This window comes from Vitis riparia, chromosome 18 (genome assembly GCF_004353265.1).
Source record: "Vitis riparia cultivar Riparia Gloire de Montpellier isolate 1030 chromosome 18, EGFV_Vit.rip_1.0, whole genome shotgun sequence".
Classification (NCBI taxonomy): Eukaryota; Viridiplantae; Streptophyta; class Magnoliopsida; order Vitales; family Vitaceae; genus Vitis; species Vitis riparia.
In genome coordinates this window covers 2,522,592-2,532,369 of record NC_048448.1, presented here as the reverse complement: position 1 = coordinate 2,532,369, position 9,778 = coordinate 2,522,592, and positions in this window count along the sequence as shown.

The window sequence follows — 9,778 nt, the reverse complement described above, 5'->3', positions numbered from 1 at the left end:
GAATTCTAAATGATTGTAATAAGATGGTTATAATCTCAACGTACGCATTTGAAACCTAGGGTGTATTTGTAAGTACACTCAGATTAATCTGTCTCCTTTTGGAAAGTTCAACATATGTATCTCTAGTGTTCCACGTGTTGCTCATTTATTGGCTAGACCGGTAACCGCGGACAACTGAAAATATTACTCATTTAGATTTATGTTAACAAACAAATCTTACTTTATTCAGATAAATGATTTTTAAATATTATTTATTATTTATTATATATTGATTTATTTAAAAATTCACATATGTACCACAGTGATTTACGAGATATGGAAGAACTTTATATCAAATGATTCACAATATTTTATAATTTTGCACTATAAATTATTCGTAAAAAATAATTTTATTCATGAATAAAGTGAAATAAAAAAAGAAAAGATAGATTAGATGAAGCATTAACAAATAAATTTACTTTTCAAAAAAATAATTTTTAAGAAAAATTATTTTTGTTGGATCAAAATATTAATTAAAAGATTTATTTATCAAGACTATTTTATTTAACTACTTACGCAAATGATCCTTTTGTTTTGGGCTATTAAACATAGAAATTCCTCAAAGTTGCCTCCATATGAAAGCCAGAGTCTCATTTTAAAAACCAAATTCTGAGTTGAACACCCGAGTGTTCTAGATGTATGTGGAAAATATTGAATATTACCTTCTTAACAAAGCATTAATACAAACAAGTGCTTGTGACCAAAAAAAGAAATCCTATTTCTCATTCTCCTCTAAAATCGCATTACGAATTAAACTCGTCAAAGCAAGCATCCCAAAATCGTAGGATAAACTCAAAGCACAAAAGAAATTCACAAATACTGAATCGTACTTACATCAGGCACAATAATTTTATCAGATTTGGGATTCTCGACGAGTGGTGCATTTGATAAACTTCCATTTTTGGTGCTTGCAGTGAACTGTGGTTGCACCAATGTGGTGTGGGAAGGGTATAAATAATATTTATTTTTATTTTATTTTATTAGTCTTATATTTTTGGGAAGAGTCCTATTGAGAATTATTTTTATTTTATTTTATTCTATTAGTTTTATATTTTTGGGAAGAGTTGTATTGAGATTATTCTAGTGGAGTCCTATTCCATTTATATGTAGAATCCCCTTCCGCTTTGAGTCATGTTCTGATTATAAGTAGATTTCCATTGAGACTGTGTTAGTGACCTATAAAAGCAGGTCACCCCCCACTCTAGAATAACAATATTTTCAGAGAATTTTTTAGAGAGTTTTTTAGAAAGTCTTTTCATAGATCTATCTAGAGGAATATTTTTCAAAAAACTGAGTTGTAAACATCTCGCTTAAAAGTGTACCTAAGGCGAGATTTGACTGTTGAATCCTGGAGGTAGACCATTGGTACCCTAGTGCACCGAGTTCGTTTTCGAGGAGGGTGGATCTATTTCAAGGATAGTGCTTATCACGCCTTAGCCGATAAGTTTTTTTTTTTTCTTATTAATTATGTTCTTTGTTTGTGTCTTTTGAGTTAGTCATTTGTTTTCATACCCTTAAATCCCAACAATTTTTAATGAGGTAGTCTGTTAGACAACCGCATGATCACCTAGGCCAGGGAGGATCTGACGTCCTAGAACGATCCTCTAGCGTGTGCTGACCCAAAAATCATCAAACTGTCAATTGTAGGAAGAGTGTAAATAATTTTTATTTTTATTTTATTCTATTAGTCTTATATTTTTGGGAAGAGTCCTATTGAGAATTATTTTTATTTTATTTTATTATATTAGTATTATATTTTTGGGAAGAGTCTTATTGGGATTGTGCTAATAGAGTCCCATTCCATTTATAAGTAGAATCCCCTTTCACTTTGAGTCATGTTCTGATTACAAGTAGATTCCCATTGGAACTGTGTTAGTGGCTTATAAAAGCAGATCACCCCTCACTCTCTATATATGAATACCAATTTTTTCAGAGAATTTTTTGGAGAGTTTTTCAGAAAGCCTTTTCATACATCTATTATGAGGAATTTTTTCAAAAAACCAAGTTGTACACATCTCACTTACAGAGTGCACTCAAGGTGAGATCTAGTTGTTGAATCCTGGTATGCTCTCTCTCAGGTCAATCCAACTAGCGGGTAAAAAATGGAATTTTTCTTAAAAAAAAAGAGTCAGCCAAAAAAAGAGTTGTGCCTGCTCGGAGAGATCTAGTTTCAGTTTCAGTTGCTATCCATCCTGTTGAAGTAGCTTTCGATCAGCCATAGCCAATAGGGGGGGTGAATCCAGTCCCGTAGCTTTTGGCGAGTTTTTCAGTCTTAGTTCCCATCCATGTCGGTGAAGAATGCTAAGCCCATGGTAGCAGTAGCTCCTCCAGTGTCAACAGGGGAGGGCGCTATAGATAAGAGATCTTTTTATTTCCCTGGTATAGTGATATAATGGAATAGTAAATAGAATAGGCAATAGTCAATAGATTTGCAAGTAGTTTCTATTCAAATAGAATACTATAAATACAATCTTGCATATTCATTTTATTACTGAAAGCTTTATGTGTTAAGCACAAGGCCTAGGACTGAGGACGCAAGGCAAGGGATAACTACGTTTTACAAAAGGAAAAATAAACCCAAGATTGTAATTGTGATCAAGGTGACAAGCTATTCCCTTGAGCCTATCAAAAATTGTATAAAAATAGCAGCCTATCCAATTTATGTGGGAATGACTTTCCAGCCAGCATTCTCCTTGTCCCTTGGGAAAAAGCTTAGAAAAGTGGATTCACAGGCTAGCCAATATAAGAAACTCTTTCTTTTTTTCGAGATCCAGCCGGGATGAGTAGGAATTTTAGCCAGTAAAATCAATCTCCTTGTGAGCTAGTTCCAATTGTAGTTCTTTTCCTTGAAAGCCTTGGAAGTAAGTAGTCTATTAGGGAAGTGGGGATTTTATTAGTCAATCCAGTATCTTTACCTCTGTCTAGTGTCCATCCCTCCCTCTGAAAGAGAGTATAAAAACCTCTTTCTTTCCTCCATCTAAGGCCAGTCATTTTCCTTCTCTGCGGTTGCTTAGGGTGAGTGCTAATTCCTTCCAATTGCAGTCCTTCGAGGATTGCTTCCTGGTCTGGTATATGAAAGCAAAGAAAAATTCCTTAGGAGACAGGTATCGATGCTTGCCAGCAGGAGAAAGATCACTAGGTTCAGTCTCTGCAATAGGGTTCCCTAGGTACAGTTAGTTTTCTTGAAATCCAGCAGGGATAGTGGCTTCCTTTTCTAGGGCAAAACAAAAGCAGGTTAGGCTATCCGATTTGTTCTTTTTTTTTTTCCAGCTTTTTTGGAGTGAAAATAAGGAGTGCCTGGCCATCTAAAGTGCCAGTCTAAGTTTCCCAGATCTAGTTGTTGAATCCTGGAGGTAGACCATTGGTATCCTAGTGCATCGAGTTCGTCTTCGAGGATGGTGGATCTATTTCAAGGACAATACTTGTCATGCCTCAACCCGATAACTTTTTTTTCTTATTAATTATGTTATTTGTTTGTGTCTTTTGGGCTAGTTATTTGTTTCCATACCTTTAAATCCCAACAATATTGAAATATATCCAAATGGAAGCTTCTCTAGTTCACACCCGTCTTGACACCTCTAAAATTGATCACTTCAATGAAACATTCTTTAAGAGATGACAAAAAAGAGTTTTCTTTGCAATTGATGTAGTGAACTTGGGACACATTTTGATTGACCCAAAACCAGAAGATGGTTCTCATCTGTTAGCAACCTGAGAAATTGGAAATAAATAAGTCAGACATGCTATTCTGAGTACCCTTTCTAATGAACTTTTTGATATTTATAGTCAATTTAAAGTTGCAAAAGAAATTTTGGATGTAATGAATAAAAAATATATTTTGGAAGATGCAAGAACTTAGAAATATGTCATAGGGAATTTTAAAATTTTCCAAATGACCGAGGATAGAGATGTATCATCTCAAATTCATGACTACCACTTGTTGATTAATGACTTAGCTATTGAAGACATTAAATTACCCGAACCTTTTGTGTCTTGTTATTTAATAGAGACTCTTTCAGAGTCTTGGAAAGACTACAAAAATAACATGAAACATAAAATGAAACAGATGTCCTTAGAGGACGTCATAATCCATATTAGGATTGAGGAACAAAACCGAAATAGAGACAATTTTGAGAAAGCTAAGGAATTGTCTTCTAAGGCTAATGTAGTAGAAGAAAAACCCAAACCCAAAAACAATAGGTCCAGAAATCAAAACTCTAGGACCAAGCCTAATGCATCAAACAAGGTTTGTAACCCAACTATTAAAAAAAAAAAAAAATAGGAGTAAGGATCTTGTTTGACTCTGATAAAATAGTTTTAACCAAGAATGATGCATTTGTAGGGAAGAGCTATTGTAATCAGGGTTTATTTATGTTGAATGTTTATGATATTATCAATAATAATGCATCTTTTTCTTCTGCTTACATAATTGATTCTTGTGATATTTGGTGTGGTAGACTAGGACATGTGAACTTTTCATATATGAAGAAAATGGTTGAATTGAGTTTAATCCCTAAACTGTCCTTAGAAAACCATAGAAAATGTGAATTTTATGTAGAATCATTTACCATCTCTAGTCATTGTATTTTTTTAGGTCTCCTAAGTCACTGTGTATTAAACTTAGTAGATCCCATTCTCTTTCAACTAATTTGCAAGATTTCTTTGTGGTTTTAGATTCTACACAAGATTCACATTTTCTATGGTTTTCTAAGGATAGTTTAGGGATTAAACTCAATTCAATCATTTTTTTCATATATGAAAAGTTTACATGTCCTAGTCTACCATGCCAAATATCACAAGAATCAACCATGTAAGCAGAAGAAGAAAATGCATTATTATTGATAATATTGGAAACATTCAACATAAATAAACCCTGATTACAATAGCCTTTTTCCCACAATTGCATCATTCTTGGTTAAAACTATTTTATCAGAGTTAAACAAGATCCTTACTCCTATTTTTTTTTTTTTTTTTTTAATAGTTGGGTTCTAGACCTTGTTTGATGCATTGGCCTTGGTCCTAGAGTTTTGTTTTTTGGACTTATTGTTTTTGGGTTTGAGTTTTTCTTCTGCTACATTAGTCTTAGAAGACAATTTCTTAGCTTTCTCAAAATTGTCCCTATTTTGGTTTTGTTCCTCTATCATAATATGTATTATGACATCCTTCAGGGACATTTGTTTTCTCTTATGTTTCATGTTATTTTTGTAGTCTTTCCAAGACTTTGGAAGAGTCTCTACTAAATAACCAGTCACAAAAGGTTCAGGTAATTTAATGTCTTCAATAGTTAAATAATCAACAAATGGTAATCATGAATTTGAGATGATACATCTCTATCCTCAATCATTTAGAAATTTTTAAAATCCCTTATGACATATTTCTGAGTTCTTATATCTTCCAAAATATTTTTTATTCATGGCATCTTCCAATATTCAAGTCTTTTATCTCAAGGGGCAAAATTTTCCTAGATTCCCTCAAAATTGCAGAGAAGGAGAGCTTTATAAACCCAAGTGTCAGCTGCTTACAGGTGGGATGGTGTCTCTATCTCTGGGGCCTCTTCCCTCTTTATACAATCCTCTGACTTTGTTTTCTACTGAAAGAAGCTGATAATTTTCCACACTTCTTGCAACTCTCAAGTTTCTAACACACACTTTAAAATCTATAAAAAAGAGAATTGGCGTCTGCATGGAGATGGAGAGATCACTTCAACAAAATGAGTGGATGTGCGTGGCTCTCACGCATTTGACATTGTTTGGATTTGAAGCGTTGCGGAGATGACACATGGCAAAAATAAAATCGTAGTGGGCTGCAGAGGAAAGTGAGCTTTTGATGTGGTCCTCGCACTAAATCATTGTACGCGGATTGTGATGATGATATATTAATATTATAGGTTAGCTGACAAATCTCTTTATGTCTCTTTATTGTTTTTAGAGTAAAATTTAAGCATTAAAAAAACAAAAATGCATTCTTCTATGTCCTACTCACCTTACTTTTCTCTTCTCTTTCCTTTTTTTATTTATTTATTTTTCTTTCTTATCTTCTTCGTCTTGTTATTCAATTTTTTTTTTCACTTAAGGTTGTGAAAAAAAAAGTAAAAAAAAATAAAAATAATTTACATAGCTTCTAAGATAAAGTAAATAAAAATTATAATAATAAAATATAATACATACTATTTTTCATATTTCGTTTGAAGAAAATATGGTTACATATCTATAAGAAACTTTATTGATAAATTCTTTTGTTTTTCTATTTTGAGCAAATTTTTTTTCTACCTAAGACATTTTTTTCATTTTCTACATACTCAAAGTGTCGTGCCGATAACATGTTGCAAAATAATAAAGTGAAAAGAGAAAAAAAAAAGGAAAAAAAAGAAATTAGAATGTAAGAAAAAAACAAAATGAATTTTTATTAAATGTCTCACCTTTTATTAAGGAGTCATAAAGAAATGTATATGAGTATAAATGATCATTCACAAATTACCATAGTACACAATATCATATTTTATATGAAATAAAAAAAAAATTAAAACCAACAAATGATTTATTATGCTACTTCATTCCATATATTTAATTAAGATTAAATAATTTAGAAAAACATAAATTACTAAATAATTTTAATTATATTTGTTTTTTTTTTTAAATTGAAAACAAATTTGATAGTTAAAGAAAATTTTTGGGATATTTCATATTTAATTTTAGGCACTTCTAATTAGGCATATTTTAGATAGTGGGCTAAGTAGAGTTCAAAATATCAAAATAGAAAACAACGCACTAACCTTGGATGTTAAGGAATCAACTTTTACCAAATTCTCTCAACCTCGGTGCAAATGATTCCAATTTTAGTAAAACGATCATATGGTAGAAAAGGATAGATAACAATTAGTTGTGATGAGGAATATGTCAAACATAAAGGAAAAAAAGTATGTTAGTATAAATTGCCCTGCCAAATTAAATTTTCTACATTGGTACAAATTGTCTTGCCAAATTAAATTTTCCTAAAATGGTCACTTTTTGTCTTGCCAAATTAAATTTTTCTCAAATTGTCACATTTTTGGAATATGAAAAAGAGTACATTGATACAAATTGCCCCTGCCAAATGTTCATTTTTTGCCATTCCGAATTAAATTTTCCCCAAATGCTCACTTTTTGCTCATTTTTTGCATGGCAAAAATTAAAATTTCCCCAAATTGTCACCTTTTGGGAACATAAAATTGTCAAACATAAAAGAGAAAGTACATTGATACAAATTGCCCTGCCAAATTAAATTTTCGAGAGAATACATTGGTACAAATTGTGTTACCAAATTAATTTTTCTCCAAGTGGTCACTTTTTGCCCTACAAAATTAAATATTCCCCAAATTGTCTGAACATGAAATTGTCAAACATAAAATAAGAGTACATTGGTACCAATTGTCTGCCAAATAAAATTTTCCCCAAATGGTTATTTTTTGTATTGCCAAATTAAATTTTCCCCAAATAGTTACTTTTTACCCTATCAAATTAAATTTTTGAGAGTGTACATCGGTACAAATTGCTTTGCCAAATTAAATTTTTCCCAAGTGATCTTTTTTTGCCATGAAATTGTCAAATATAAAAAAAAAGTACATTGGTACAAATTGCCCTATCAAATTAAATTTTTCCCAAATGATCACTTTTTGCCTGTGAAATTAAATTTTCCCCAAATGGTCACTTTTTACCTTGCCAAATTAAAATTTCCCCAAATGGTCATTTTTTACCTTGCCAAATTAAATTTTCCTCAAATTGTCACCTATTGGAACATGAAATTGTTAAACATAAAAGAGAAAGTACATCAGTAAAAATTGCCTAACAAAATTAAATTGTCCCCAAATGGTCACTTTTTACCTTGCCAAATGAAAATTTTCCCCAATTGTCACATTTTGCATGTTTCGAAATGATCATTTTTTACCCTTAAATTTTCCCCAAATTGTAAACTTTTGGGAAGATGAAATTGTCAAACATAAAAGAGAAAGTACATTATTACAAATTGTCCTGCCAAATTAATTTTCCCCAACTGGTCACCTTTGGCATGATCCATGTATTTGTTTGTGTTTGTGTGTCAATGACATGATGCTCCTTTCATTACTAGGAATTAATTAATTGTATATTTTTGTCCCGTGCTCAAACCCTAAAATGCATGTGTAAATCTAGTAGTAACAATGGATTCTTTACGTGTTCACGATAAAGGGGTTCAAATCTACCATGTGTTTATTTTATTTTATTTTTTTAATTTAGACAAGTTCTATCATTTGATGGGTGTCCAAAGATGAAATTATCAAACATAAAAAAGAGAGTACATTGATACAAATTACCTAGCCAAATTAGATTCTCCATAATGGCTAGTTTTTGATCTGTTAAATTAAATTTTTGAGAGAGTACCTTGATAAAAATTGCCTTGCCAAATTAAATTTTCCTCAAATGGTCACTTTTTGTCTTACCAAATTAAAGTTTCCCCAAAGTGTCACCGGGAACATGAAAGAGAGAGTACATTGCTACAAATTTCCATGTCAAATGAAATTTTCCTCTAATGGTCATTTTTTGCACTACCAAATTAAAATTTCCCCAAATTGTCACTTTTTAGGAACATTAAGTTGTCAAACATAAAAGAGAGAGTACATTGGTACAAATTATCTTGTCAAATTAAATTTTCCTCATATAGTCATTTTTTGGCTTGCCAAATTAAATTCTCCCAAAATTGTCACTTTTTGCATGTTCCCACTTTTTGTTTATATTTGGGTGTTAGTAACATGATGCCCCTTTGATTAGTAGGGATTAATTAATTGTGTGTTTTGGTTAATTCTCATGTCCCAAAACATTCTTAAGAAAAAGGACATTTTGGGTGGAGTACCCCACTACTTTTGTGAAAGAGAAGATGGTAAGGGCTAAAGGTTAGGCCATGTCCAAAAAAAGGGACTTTCTTATATTTAACTTGTTTGTTTGTTTTTTTCTGCATATGCACTAATGTGGTTTGTTCAATTCCTTGTTGTTTGTACATTGATATAAATTGCCTGCTAAATTAAATTTTCCTCAAATGGTCATTTTTTGCCTTGCCAAATTAAATTTTCCCAAATAGTCACTTTTTGCAATGCCAAATTAAATTTTCTCCAAATTGTCACCTTTTGGAAACATGAAATTGTCAAACATAAAAGATAAAGTACATTGATACAAATTATCTTGCCAAATTAATTTTTCCCAAATTATAACCTTTTTGAGAACATGAAATTGTCATACATAAAACAGAGAGTACATCGGTAGAAATTGCCCTACCAAATTAAATTTTCCTCAAATAGTCATTTTTTGCCCCAGCCAAATTAAATTTTCCCCATATTATCACATTTTGCATGTTCCCACTATTTGTTTACATTTGGGTGTCAGTGGCATGATGCCCCTTTCATTAGTAGGAATGAATTAATTATATGTTTTGGTTAGTGCTCACGCCTCAAAACATTTTTAAGTAAATGGACATTTTGGGTGGAGCACCCCACCTCCCAAACACTGTATTTTTGTGAAAGAGAAGAGGGCATGGGCTAAAGGTTAGGCCATGTCAAAAAAAAAAGGTCTTTTTATGTTTTACTTGTTTGTTTGTTCTTTTTGGGTATGCACTGGTGTGGTTTGTTCACTTCCTTATTTCCGGTGTTCACATCTTCTTGAGCATGGGGGTGCACATCTCCCTCCTAGATGCTCATTGCTAGACATCAATTGTCATTTCCTTGGTCCACCTTATT